Source organism: Canis lupus, chromosome 2 (assembly GCF_011100685.1).
Source record: "Canis lupus familiaris isolate Mischka breed German Shepherd chromosome 2, alternate assembly UU_Cfam_GSD_1.0, whole genome shotgun sequence".
In the NCBI taxonomy this organism is placed as follows: domain Eukaryota; kingdom Metazoa; phylum Chordata; class Mammalia; order Carnivora; family Canidae; genus Canis; species Canis lupus.
In genome coordinates, this window is record NC_049223.1 from 81,758,585 (window position 1) to 81,772,630 (window position 14,046).

At 56.5% G+C, this 14,046-nt stretch overlaps 1 protein-coding gene across 4 annotated transcripts in view; it reads right to left on the minus strand.

Annotated features, from left to right (window-relative positions):
* Window positions 1–14,046, minus strand: part of TMEM51 (transmembrane protein 51) — a 55,722-nt gene that overhangs the window by 21,752 nt on the left and 19,924 nt on the right. For 2 of the 4 annotated variants that reach the window (XM_038531928.1, XM_038531933.1), the window contains exon 1: window positions 11,810–11,959. The exons of the other annotated variants lie outside the window; for them this stretch is intronic. The gene's annotated coding sequence lies outside the window, so the exon portion shown is untranslated. Of the gene's footprint in view, window positions 1–11,809; window positions 11,960–14,046 lie in introns of those variants that run through there. 4 annotated transcript variants of the gene reach the window in all.

Below are 14,046 nucleotides of genomic sequence, written 5' to 3' on the forward strand. Positions count from 1 at the left end.
GACGTCATTCCCAGCTCTGTGGCCATCAGCACACCTCCTTCTCTGACACCCTCATGCCCCCCGCCTTTTTAAGGACTCTTGAGACCATGACACACCCACCCGGATAATGTGAATCTGCAAAGGCCTTTGATCACGTAAGGTGACATCATCACACAGGCTCCGGGATCAGGTGGGCGTCTGGGGGTGGCGGTGCCGTTATCCCGTAATAAACTTGTCATCCGGCCTACGGTAAGGGCCTTGGGCTCAGCCCTGCACAATCTTGGGGTCACTGGCCTTTCGGGGACGGTCCCCCAGGATAAGAAACCCCAGCCTGGAATCTACCCGCATGGCGCTCGGAGCTTCAGGTGACCCTGGATATAGACAACGCCCGTCAGACACGCACTGGGGCCTGACGCGTCTTACAAAAGGGCCTTTTGTTTTCAAAAGCGTGTGTCTTTACATCAATATAAGAACAGGTAACTGTTCCTACCTGCTAACTTACCTGCTAACATCTGCTTAACTAAATGCAGTGAATGCTTACTCTGAGCCCGGATTATCTCACTTAATCTTCACACGGAGAAGCCGCTACCATCACCCCCATGTTACGGATGCGCACACTGAGGCCCGGAGAGGTTACGGAACTTGCCCAAAGTCTCATGTTAATAAGTAGCAGGATGAGGCTGGGAACCAGATGGTCTGAGTCTAGAGTCCCTCTAAGATCCTGCCTCTCATCTGCTCCCCCAAACCGGGCTTTAAAAGAATGAGTCTTTCAGATGTCACTACACGGGGCTTCCGTGAACAAGGCACTGCTTTGTGTGCCGTCGGCAGCCAGGGTTTGCTGTTGGCACCGAGATGGAGGGGACCGGGGTTTGTCCCAGGCCGCTCAGTGACAAAGACAAACACCAGTGTCTTAAGTAATCTGCTTGGGAGCCTAGGGTCAGGGCTGAGTGCTGACCTCATGCTTCTCGGCCACCCGGGCTCAGCCCCTGTGACCCGAGGCTTCAGGTGGCTAGTCACACGTCCCAGGACTCTGCCCCCTCTCAGGCGCCGCAGCACAGCCCGGGGGTTGCAATTCCTTCCTGGCACTGAGCTGGACACTTCTGCACGTCATTTTTGTAACCATCAACACACTCTCCGGCTGCTCCGCCGTCCCCACTGCAGAGGAAGGAAGGGGGCTGAGGCCGGTGAGCACCCAGGCACCACACGTCCAAAGCAGCGCTGTTTGCATCTGGGCTGGGATTATCCCCCTGGAAGCCCCACAGCGCGGTGTCCCAGTCTGCGGTGCATCTGTGGGCATCCCAGTCGTGTCCCTGTCCCCTCAGGCCAGGAGCTATGCCAGATGGTCTCTACCCTACAGGGGGCCGAGGCAGTGTAGGGCTTTATTAAATATCTGTGAGCTGTGACCCTGATGCACCCATCAGCCAAGGGGATGGTAACCACACATCTGGGCATCGGATGCAATTACTGAAGCAAAGGGGCGGGTGGGGGGTGAGGTCCAGCAAGGGTCAAGGTTGCTCCCTGAACCAGAAGAAACTTCCAGGCTGAACAATAACAATGGCCATGTAGTCACAAGAGTAACTACAACAGGGACGATAAATAATGATGACACAGATGGTGATAAAATAGCCCCTATTTCCTGAGTACCCCCAACCAGCTGGAGGCAGATGGAGGAGGCTGCCCGGTGAGGGTGGGGCCTGGGGGCAGGCCAAGGCTCTTGTCCTCTGGCTTGCCAGCTGTCTCCTGGCAGTCTGTCCCCACCCCCCATACACATGAACTGGGCACCCACGGCACGCCACGCGGAAGTCCAGGTGCTGGGGGACTGAGGCAGCCAGCCCCACACATAGGCCCTCTCTTTGCAAAGATCCGGTATCAAACTGGAAAATCCTGGGGTGCCTGGGTGACTCAGTGGTTGGGCACCTGCCTTTGGCTCAGGGCATGACCCCAGGGTCCTGGGATCGAGTCCTGCATTGGGTTCCCCTGCATGGAGCCTGCTTCTCCCTCTGCCTGTGTCTCTGCCTCTCTCTCTCTCTCTCTCTCTCTCTCTCTGGTTTCTCATGAATAAATAAATAAAATCTTAAAAAAAAAGGAAATAAATAAAAAATCTTTTAAAAAAATTGGAAAATCCCAAAGAGGGAATCCGAGGGTAATCTATTATTATCACAAATGCCTCTGCAGGGACCCTCAGAAGGAGGCACTACTGTGCCCATCACAGTGCCACGTCGTCCAGAGCCGGTGGCACATGTCACTCTCAAGGATGGTCCCTGGAGGCCTGGGGGGCCGGGCTACACTGGGCTCCGAGAGCCAGGCTGCCCTGGACCAGGACGCAGGTGCCCTGTGGCCAGGCTGGTGCTCGACATCCCAGCCCCCTTCTCCTGGCCCTAAATCTGGGCGCCACCAGGCCTGGCCAATCAGAGCTTCCTATCACTCAGAGGATGGGGCCTGGCCACAGAAATGCCTGGGAGGGGAACCCCTGCTGGGTCCCTAACCTCCCCGCCCCCCACCATCCCCTCCACCCCAGGGTTTGCTGGAAGGGACAGGAGATAGCTGGTGGCAGCTGGTGGCCATCTGGTTCTCCCGGGGAAGAGGCTGCCCCAGGAGGGAGCCAGCACTGGAGGAAATGAGAGCGGAGGTGGACGGCGAGCCCCATGCCAGGAGACACCACTTGAACTCAAGAATCCAGCTGGACTTCCCAATGTGTCAGCTGCATGAACCAATATAAACCCTCTTGTCTAATTTAAAATTATTATTTTTTAATTAATAATGACAAAAAAAAAAACCCAAAGCAAAACCAAACTGGCTAGTTGCCCCCAACCGTCTCCTTTCTGAGGCAAGCCTGGTGCTGACCAAGTGAGCAGTGACCACCACCTCCCCCTAGGGCACCTCCTCACAGTCCTCTCTGCGCCGTCTGGCCACGAGCACCTGGACAGGTAGGCGTTCTGGAATGCAGGGTCAGGAGTCCAGGCCTGATTGCCAGGTTACTGGATCTCCTTCCTTGGTCGGGATGCTTTGAGGATGACTCTCAGGGCCGCTGACTAACAGAGGCCTGTGGCCGTGGCAGTGACCGAGGAAGGATGCGGTCCTCGGGCTGAAAGCCGGCAAATCTCTCCCTGGGCCGCTGCCCTCCCACACGCCACCCCACAGACACTGCCGTAAGTCACGGGGCTGGGCGTGCCTCTAGGCTGTTGGCAGGAGTCACAGGGCAGGAAGAAGCACCAGGCCTGCCCTTGAAAACGTTACTGCCAAGGTTATAACGCACGTCTAGCCAACGGACACGTGCAGGAAGAGAGGAGGAGAGGAAGGCACTGGAAGGGGGAGGAGAGATGACACAGGGTGGGGGCGCGGGGCGCAAGGAGACAGTGAGGCACAAGCGACCCAAAGGAGAGAAAAGTGAGCCAAGATGCAGGATGGAGGGGCCCTGGGTGAGAGCACAGGAGGAGGAAGAGATGCTAGTAGAGAGCAGGAGCAAGGAGCCCCTGGTCCCCAACAGGGAGGCCCTGGCGGTGGGGCACGGATCCGGGGCTGGCGTGAGGGCTAAGGTTTTGGGCGGGAGGGTGAATCCGGTGCTGCTGGGCTCCCACGTGGGCAGCTGCCGTGGGGCCTGCCTGGCGTAGCACCGTGCACACAGGGGCCAGCGGGCACAAAGAACCCCCGAGCTGGGCTGCAGGGCAAATATCTGCCTCCTGACCATCATCGGGCAGGGGTTGCCAAGCACAAAGGGGACCCAGCAAGCAGGTGGGCCCCTGGGGAGAGTCCACAGCCCACGATGGCCCCCACGTCCCACTCCGTAAAGGCCAACCTCACCTGGATGTGGACCATGAAGGCCTCCTCGGTGGGCCCTGCCTCCCAGCCTGTCCTTTCTATGCTGCTTTCAGGGAGGACGGGGTGGGGTGGGGGTGGGGTGTCTTTCCAAAAGGCAAATGTCATCATGTCACCCTCAGTCAAGATCCCTCCATGGCTCCCCAGCACCTCCTGGCCCCCAGCCCCCGCCTGCCGCTCCCCTCAGGCCCGGGCTGATTTCCACGCACTTCCATGCACAATCTTGTTTCCTCCTCACCACCAGCGCTGGTCTCACCCCGTCCTACAGACAACTGAGGCTGGGAGAGGCGAGGGACCGGTGCCAGTTTCCCACATCGTAGAGTCCCGTCCCCATCTGAACTGGAAAGCCTGGCTCATCTGTGGCTGCGGGCTCCCCCGTCCTTCCCATCGGCCCCAGCCATCCCGAAGGCCCATCTCTTCCTCCTCTTCTGTTTCCACTGCACCAGGGGACAGCCCTCCCCCTCGCTGCGCCTGACCTGGCTTCCTGCCCCCGGTCTTTCCCTTCTATCCAACTCACCCGGCATGCTGCTGCCACTCTGATCCTCCAGAAACAGCCCCCCCCCCTTTTTTTTACCATCACTCTCCTGCTCAGAAACAAACCCTCGGTGGCTTCCCAGGGCCACAGAATCAAAGGCCAAAGCCCTGAGCTTGGTGTTGAGGCCCTTCTGCCCAGCCTGAGGGGTCTGGGAAACAGCCAGGGAGCCACACCGATGCACCCCCCTGTCCCTCGCCAGACGTCTCCCCTGCCGCCCCTGGCCTGCTGGGGTCCTCACTGCTGCCGGAGTCGACCTCTCTGGCCTGCGGGGTCCTTGCTTGGGGTCCTACAGCGGCAGGGCATCGTTCTCTCCACTTACGGGGGGCCCTATGGGGTCTCCCCCACAGGACGGGAGCGTGAGGACCGGAGGGCGGCCGGTAGCGCTCTGAGCGTAGAGTCTACACGCAGCGTCGAGGAGCGACAGGGCTAAATCACATCTCCTCTATCAGCCACTGTAACCAACTGCACATGCGGAGACGCCCAAGGGGAAAAAAAATCAGAAACATAAGCTGTCACCACACATTACATTAAAAACCTGAGATCAAAATCCCAAAATATTAAGAAGAGACTATTATAAAAGGATTTCCCCATTTGCAAAAAAAGTCTCTGGCCTCGGTTTTCCCATCTGAGAAATAGGTCGGCTGAGACACTAGATGATCCCGAAGTTTCTTCCGACATTGAAATTCTCAGGTTCTGGAAGTTAGCCCTGTCACAGAGGCTGCCGGATCACAGTGATAGGCAGTTTGTAGACAGCCCTTTGGAAAAAAGGAAGAATTTCACGACTTTTAGAGCAAAGAGGTTTTAGGCCACTTGCTACCTCCCGGCTCCTGTGGCTGGGCCGCGACCATCATCGTGCGGTGAGAGCAGAGCAGATTCAGCGAACCAGATACCCTCCTCCCGACCCTGCTCCCAAGTTGGGAGCAACTGCCGCACATCCCATGCCTGGCGAGGTGGTTTACTGGAAAGGGAACCGGAATGTGCGCATATGCACAGAGAAACGTGGTCATTGGGGCACCCCGCAGACGGGGTGACAAAAGGGGGCGACATACTTTCTGCATTTCTCCACCAGGGTTTCTCCACCTGCATCACTGCAGGTCAGGCTGACCGCTCTTTGTCGAGGGGGCTGTGCTGTGCATCGCAGGGTATTTAGCGGCGTCTCTGGTCCCTACCCTCTAGAGGCCGGAGGCATCTCAATCCCCGCTGGGGCAACACGAATGTCTGCAGACATGGCCACATGTTCCCCGGTGGTGGTGGCGGCGGCGGCAGCAGCGGGGAGATGCCCCAGCCAAGAACCGCTGCTCTACGTCATTACTGGTTTAGGATTTTTTTTTTTTAAAGAAGCATGCGCAATAATTTTTATGGAGAGCATTAAGGATCTCTCTATTCAGCCCCTTGGCAAGTGGTGTCAGTTCCCCTCGCCCAAAGGGGTCACATGCACCTACTCCCAAGCACCCCTACATCTGCTTCCCCGGCTGCCACCATCACCTGGATGGCACACGCGCCTCCTGCCTGGGCCCCCTCAGTTCCGTCGCTCTCCTGCCGGGCTCCTACTGCCCTGAGCGCACGATCCAAGCTCCTTCCGGAGCTCTGTTGCTCTGTCGGCTGGCCCCCCACCCCCCTGACCCCCTCAGCCTCCTTCTGGTGGCTCAGAGCGGGGTCCCCGGCAGCCCCGGGCCCCGTTAGCAGAAAAGCAGAGGCTCAGGTCTGCCCCGGGACCTGCTGCATCAGGACCTGCGTTGTCACAGCGACAAGCATCGTCGTCGAGTCTGTGAGGAGCTGCTTCAGTCTGCCGTACCCCCCCCGCCCCCGCTCCCACCACACTGCCCCTCGCCACTGGCTCCTGCTCACCCGTCACTCAAATGTCACTCCCGTGGGGGGATGTTCGCCGCCGGACGTTGGCGCACAGTAGCCTCTCGTGTGACCACGTGTGTTAGCACCTGCTGGTTTGGGACGCGGCGATGCGTGCGGCTCACAAGCACCTCGTTGCTTAACACGGTGTTTTGTCCGTCCCCGTCCCCGGACCCCACACCCCAGGGGAAGCTCTACACGGTCAGGTACGGGGCCGACGGAACCAGACACACAGAAGGTATCGTGCAAATATTGTTGGAGCCCAGAACGGCCACAGGTATCGCACCCTCACTACGTGGTGATAGGGTTTTGACCCGGACTATTTTGTTTATTTTTCACAAAACCTACGAGGCGACATAGGTAATGGTTACGATAACCCCCGTTTTACAGATGAGGAACGAGGGGCCCATGACACAGGGTCTTACAGGCGGCGGCAGGCAGAGTAGAGCTGCCACCCGGAGCGGGGGTGGGCGAGATCTGGCCCCATGACTGCCCCCGTCACCACTGCACAATCTCGCCCTCTTATGCCGATTCAAATAGCATTTTACACACGCACGGGGCTCGACATGGAAACGAATTTCCTGGCGAACACTTCTCTAAAATAAAGACTTCTGCTGGTTGGGGAATCATTAACCCCCCCACGTGTTTTTTGGGGTCAAAGGCATCTTTGTATTCGGAATCTGTTTAAGCCGGTCTGTCTGTCCCTAAGTTCCCAAAGCCAGTTGCTATAAACCATTGTACCTCCAGACCTGGGTCCAGAAACAAAGCCACCAGGGAAGACACAGGGCCAGCCAAGTGAAGGAACCGTCGATATTTCTGTGTCCTCTGGCCAGCTGGGTCACCTTTCCCCCTCAAGGCCACCGCGTAAGTCACTGTTCATCTTGGGAGATCCAGCACTTCCCTGCTACGACCTGTCCCATCTGCTCTCCAAGGAGCATCAGCCATGTCCCCCGTCACTCAGGGCCCTACCAGGTACTCCCAGCACCGCGACTCTGGAGTCCTCTGGGGAGCGGGGACTTATGGCCCTGCTCGCCCTCCCTGAGAGTGAGGGCCGTGCGTGCCCATTGCCGTATCACTGGCACAACCGCTCCCATGTCTCGAGCACTTGCAGGTCCCAAGCCCTGTGCTGGGCTGAGTTTGGAGGTCATGTCTCCATTTAACCCTCAGGACAATCTTGTACAATGAGGAACGCAGGGTCTTAATTTTGCAAATGGAACAACCTAAAGCGCAGAGAGGGGAAGTAATTTGCCCGAGGTCACAGAGCCAGTCACCGAGGGACCCAGAATCTGAAAGTCAACTCAGAAGGGGCCTGGCATACGGATCATCGTGTTAGCTGATGCCAGGCACGGTGCCAAGGGCCCACGACAGCCCTGCAAGGAGGGCGGGCGACTGTACCCATCGTACAGATGATGAAACCGAGGCTCAGAGAGGCAGGTGGACGCGTCCCTGAGGTCACACGGCCAAGAAGGGAGGAGGGGTCGGAATCCAGAAGCGCTGTGCTGTGCCGTGGCACCACGCCGCTTTCAGCCTACTGCAGTTGCACATGTGTCACTTGTAAAGCAGCCCTGCGCGGACGTCTCACGTAGGCAGGGGGGCGTCGGCTTCACTTTTGTCTGCGACAAGAACCCGCGCTGTGATTCCCGAGAGGCAGGCAATCAATCAATCATCAATCAATCACACAGAACCAACAAACAAAAAGGTGGTTGATGGGCCTGGAGCTCGGTCCTGCGGTCAAGGTCGCAGCAGGCGTGCAGGAGTGTCTCCCGAGGGCGTCACCGTGATGGTCGCGAGCAGCCTGGGATGAAGGCCTGGAGGGGGAGCACCCGAGAGGCTTCAGTCGCAGACCTTCAGATTCCCTGCACACGGTTCAAAGAGGCTTTGGCTACACGTGTTGCCACGGGCCAGGGGGACGAGAATTTATTCTAACCCTCTCTCCAGGTGCTACAGCAGTCTGGGGGGGTGGGGGGCTAGGGTTCCCTAGGGTCCTCTCTCCTCAGGCCTCCGTCCGGGGTGGGGTGGGGAGGCCCCCGAGCTCACAGGACCTGCTCCGGATCACAGAGGAATCCGTTTTCCTAACCGAGCATCATTCCACATTTTGATTCACGTTTAGCTTTGAAAGCTGAGCTGCATCTGGATGGTTTGTTCTGACTAATGATGTCAGCTGTTCATACCAGGACTTAAAAGCCCATAGAGATAGTGCGAGGAGTACTCCGGGTGCCAAGGCTTTTTTTTTTTTTTTTTTAAGATTTATTTATTTATATGAGAGAGAGAGCGTGCACCAGTGTGCACGAACGGTGGGGAGGGGCAGAGGGAGAAGGAGAGAAGCAGACTCTCCGCTGAGCGGGGACCCCCCCAACACACACAGGGCTGGACCCCACGACCCTGAGATGGTGACCTGAGCCGAAATCGAGAGTTAGCTCCTTCACGGACTGAGCCACCCAGGCGCCCCTGGGTACCAAGGCTTTGACGGAGTTTTGTGGCTCCTTCCCCAATAGTCTCTGGATTGAATGCACTGATGAAAATGCATCCTCTGCAGCCCTTCCTCTAAACCCCACCAGGGGCCCCAAGGGACCCCCCCCCCCATACCAGCTCAGCAGAGGTAGTAAAGTGAGGTGGTCAGAGCCAGGGGTGATCAAATCCAGGTCCTCTGAGCCTCATTCCCCTCACGTGTAAAACGGCGATGCTTAGCAGTAACAGGAGTGAGGATTCAATAGGCCGAGGCCTAGAACAGGAGGTGGCCGAGGTCGGCTGAGCAGCAGACGGGGACCAAGAGGCGGAGGGACTGTAACGTGAGACCCACTGCTAGCTGAGGACTTCCGCATCCCCGACCTTGCACAGGCAGGGCAGGTAGGGCAGGGTTGGCTAAATAAGCAGGTTCCGCGGCTCCATTATGGACTCCCAGAGTCAGGATCTGGGGTGGGGCCCCGGATCTGTTTTAGCAAGCTCCCCGAGATGTCCTGATGCTCACAAAAGCCTCGGGTCCCGAGGCGCATCCCGAGTGTGGACCAAGGCAGAGCCCAGGAAGTCAGCTGGACTGGAGGATGTAGCGACAGGTGGGGGTGGAAGCAAGGGCAGGTGGAAGGAGGCCCGGGGCGGCCAGAGATGGATTTATTCCTCCACCAAGACTGCCTGCTGGCTCTGCCCGGGAGCTGCAGCCACGCGCGCCTCACGTGGCCTGTGGGTCAACTCAGCCAAGCGCTATCACCTTAGCAAGACTGGTGTTACTGGGCCAGGGTAGGTTCAACTCCCAGCTACACCACTTCCCGGCTCGATGAACTTGAGCAAGTTATTGCAGTTGAGCCGTAAAAATGGGTCTCATAAAACGTCTGGCTTCGCTAACGCAGCTGCCAGGAGGGGGTCACGAGCTCGCGTGGGTAGGGGATGTGACACACGCCGGGTGGCCGTCACACGGTTAGTGCGGAAGGCGCTCGGACTTCACGTTGCTTCCACTTTAGGTCTGGGGATGCATTTCCTGACAAGTGAGACACGTTCCTCAACCCGAACGGCCGGGGGAGGGAGGACACGGCTCTCTGGGGCGTCCGGCCGGGGAGCCTGTTTCCCTCGGGCCGTGTTTACCTCTTTCTGCCTCAGCTACCACGTGGCTCCCCCAAGATGCTCCAGTCGTATCCACTTGCTGAGCTCCGCGCAGGTAAGCAACGGGGTCTCCGGCTGCCAGGGCGGCCCAGCTCTGCCACCTGAGTGGGGGTGGCGTGCAGGCTCCTTCTCTGCACTGGGTCTCAGTTTTCTCGCCTGTAAGGTGGACGTGATACTGGAACCCTGCCGTAGCGCATTGCCGTGGGGGCTTACGTCAAACACTTAAACCAGGTGCGCCCGGTGCCTCGCTCATAGTAAGTACTTAACAAATGTCGTCACAGACTTCGTGGGTAACTATTACCTCCCGAGTAGCCTGTGTCGCTCTCTCTCCTGCCAGGGACTGTGAGCCCCCAAGACCACAGGACCCTTGTCGGACAAAACGACATCCAAACAGGCATGCAGAGGCCTCAGGATGCTCCGCGGCATCCCTGACCAGGGAGGGGGCCCGTGGCTGTTCAGGCCCCCTTCCCACACGGCTGGAAGTCCCTCGATGGTGACAGGAGGTTCTTTCGGGCTGTTTGGGGTGTGCTGTGGCGTTAAGTGGCTGGGGGAGAACAGATGGCAGCAGCTGGAAGTTTCCTCCTCTGCCTTCCACCTCCGGCCGAAGTGGGTTCAGATTTCAAGGGGACGTCCGCGGGGGCATTCCCAAGGCCCAGGATGGGTGAGTGGAGCCACGAAGGACACGGGTTCAGCCCGTCTGTGTCCCTCATTTCAGAAGAGAAGGTAGGAGCCATGCAGGAGGGAGGGGAGCCAGAGGCAATGGTTTTAACCATCGTGGGTGGGACACGAGCCCTAGGGAGAGGCTGTGGATGCCTCCCCCCAACCCATCAGGGCGGGCATTCTCATCCACGAGGGACAGAGACCCAGGAAAGTGCGGCCCAGAGGGACTTGTCCAACGTCCCTGACGGCAAGGGGCTGCACCAGGACTCAAGCCGTGTCCCTACGGCTCTAACACCCGAGTTCTTACATTTGCCTCCTGCCGGGGGCCATATCAGGCTATCTTAAGGTGGGGGGCGGAGATAAAACACAAAAACAAAAATTCCAAAATCAGGACAAACCCCTTACAGAAGCACAGGGGCCCCAGGGAGACCCCTTCCATACTCGTCACCGGTTGAGCGCACACGGGCCCTCCCTCCAGTCTCAAACCCACTGCCCTTGCAGTTCAGCAGCTTCCCAGGATGAGCTGTCCTGCCAGGCCGTGTCCTCTGTCATAAGACCATGCACATCACCCCGGCAGCCTCCGCTCCACCCACCCCTCTCCTTCCTACTTCCTAATTATAGTGCGAGGCTCACTATTGTCCTGGTGACTTGGTCTTGAAATCTCCTGCACCCCTGGGCATTCTCTCTGCTTCTCACTCCATCCCCCAACACGCGCGTGTGCATGCATGCGCACACACACACACACACACACACACACCCCTCCAGGTCTCAACTGGCAGCTGAGGGTTGTCTCCGACCCTGCAGAAGCATCTTATTTGGACTGTGGAGGGTTATTTATATTATGTAATGTGGAACGGTAGCCATTATCGAGAGCATCGGTGATCTCATATATAAAACTTGAAAATCTGGTAAGCCGGGCCCCAATTCTCACATATTACAAGCAGCTGGTGCTGAGTCAGAGCCGTGTCCCATGGAAGGGGCCTGCCTTCCACTTTGCCATGATCCCCACCGCTCCCTGATGCCTCACACCCGGCCTGACTCTCCTTAACACGCCCTGCTGCCTCTCAGATACCTGCGATTGCAACCCCTGTCCCCTTCCACATTCGGTTGGTCCCAAATTCATTTCTTCTCCCTTCCCAAAGTCTTTCTTTGGACCCCATCCACCTCCTTCCTGCTTCTCAGCCCTGGTTGATTGTGATAATTATTATAACACACTTCTCTAAGGCTTTCTCAGCCCCCAAGGCTCGGTCCAGCCATGCCAACCCTCCGGCCACAGTGTCTACCAAAGCTTCAGGGGAGTCCCTCACCACCTATGGGATGTGGTCCAGCTTTTCCCCGAGTGTCCTGACCGCCCCCCTCCCCCCCATTCAAGCTTACCTCTACACCAGTGTTCTTGGAGCACCTGCTTTGTGCAGAACCCAGTACCAGGCACCATCGGTACAGGGTGGAGAGAAATGTGCTTTCTCCCAGGAGAAAGATCAGTGTGATGTGAGGGACGTGTCCAAGGACGGGAAACAGTCCTGCTGTCACAACTCCAGTCACATGGGTCTGCCTTCTGTCCCCTGCACACTGTCCGGTCTCCCTGCTTTTGCTTTCTCCCCTCCCCCAGCTGACCCTGAAGGCCTAACCTTCCACACCCAGCTCCCATGCCCCTTCCTCTTGAAGCCTCCTCCCAGGGCCAGTGAGAAACAGCTCGCCTGCTCTTGAGCTGTGCGAATGCCGGTTGTTTGTATGAGCCACTCGATCCTGGCCATTTGGAGGGGTCTGGAGGGGGTGATTTTCATGCCACGTTCTCTAACTATGTTTGAAGTTAGGCAGGCAGGGCTTAATACCTGTGTTCTTCTTATCACTGCCTCTGCATTTTTACATCTCCCTGGGACTTGCCTAACACTGGGCACGGAGCTATATCACAAGTGTCTCAACGAGTCTCCCTGACTTCATTCACTCAACTAATGTTCACTGAGCAATACTGGGCGCCAGGTGGAGGAATGAACACAGTGATGAGCAACACAAGGCCTGGGAGATGCAATGTAAGGGATGGACCAAGAATGGTTCAGAAAAGGAAACAGAATGTAAGCGTAAAGGTGAAGGTGATTGAGGAAAGCCTCTCAGAGAAGGAAACATTTCAGTTGGGACCCACAAGGTAGCAGCACAGCAGGATGGGAAGGTGGGAGGAGTCTCAGATGGAGACAGCAGTCAGTGCAAAGGCCCCAGGCAGGAATAACCTTGGAAGACGGGCAAGGCACGGGGGCAGCAGGGAGCCAGTTAGGACGGTACCGCCCTAGCCCAGGGCAAAGGTGACAAATGGAGATGAACTTATTACAGATTTGATTTTAACCCGAGCAATCAAGAGGAAGCTAGGGCGCTGTTAAGAACCGAATTAAAAAAAAAAAAAAAAAAAAAAAAAGAACCGAATTTAAATCCACGTGTTGAAGCCCTGACCCCCAATGTCATGGTATTTGGAGATGGGGCATTTGGGAGGTAATCGGGGTTAGAAGAGGTCATGAAGGCGGGGCCCTGATCCGATGGGATTAGTGCCCTTACACGAAGAGACTCGAGAGAGCTTGCTCTCTCTCTCTCTGTCCACACACATGAACCAAGGAGAGGCCATGTGATGAGACAGCAAGAAGGCATCTGTCTGCAGGCCAGGAAGAGAGCCCTCGTGAGGACCTGACCACGCGAGACCTTGATCTTGGACCTCCCAGCGCTGTAAGAAAATAAGTCTCTGTTATTAAGCCACCCAGTCTATGGTATTTGTTACAGCAGCCTGAGCTAATACAGATCCTTTACGGAGATGGGGAAAACTCCGCAAACAATGAATGATTCCATCTGTCTCTAGGATGAAAAATCTGAGCTGAGACTGAGATAGCAAAATAGTGAGATCACGTCACTGAAGCCAAGAGAGGTGTGTCTAAGGTGTGGAATGCTGCTTTCGCTCCGAGACGCCCCGTGTGCCCTGGCACCTCTGCCGAATGTTGAAAGCTATTCTCCAAAGGCCCCCCGCCAGCCTTCCCTGATTTCTGACCATTAAAAATCATCATTTCCTTTCTCACCCTTCCAGCAGCTGAAACGCAAAACCCTGTTTTCCTTATTGCTGCTTTTGCTTGGTTTGGGAATAACAGCTTCTTTAAAAGCACACTTCAAAGCCAAAGTTCCTTTTATCAACCAGCCTGGCCCAGGAGGGCTGCTTTCATCCTCGGAGGAGCAGACATTGTGAAATCTTCCAGCTTGCTTTCTTGGAAAAGCGGTTGGTTCTGTCACGCAGACCACAGCAATTCACTGAGTGTCAAAATGACAGGCATGAGCGGAAAGATGGAAATGTTCCAAGAAAACAACAAAGATTCCAGATGCAAGAAAACGTTTTGGGATGCAACAGGGCTGGAGGTTAGAATGGTCTTGACGGAATCATTGGTAGTTAAAGGTGGAATTTGTGAAATGCGCCTAAAGAAGAAATAGGCTACTGATACTTTTTTGTTGCTGTTGAAGAACCTCTTTAAAAAAAAAAAAATCCAAGTATAATTAACATAGTGTTATATTAGTTTCAGGTGTACAACGTAGTGATTCAGCAATTGTATACACCACTCAGGACACATCACAACAGGCGCACCCCTTAA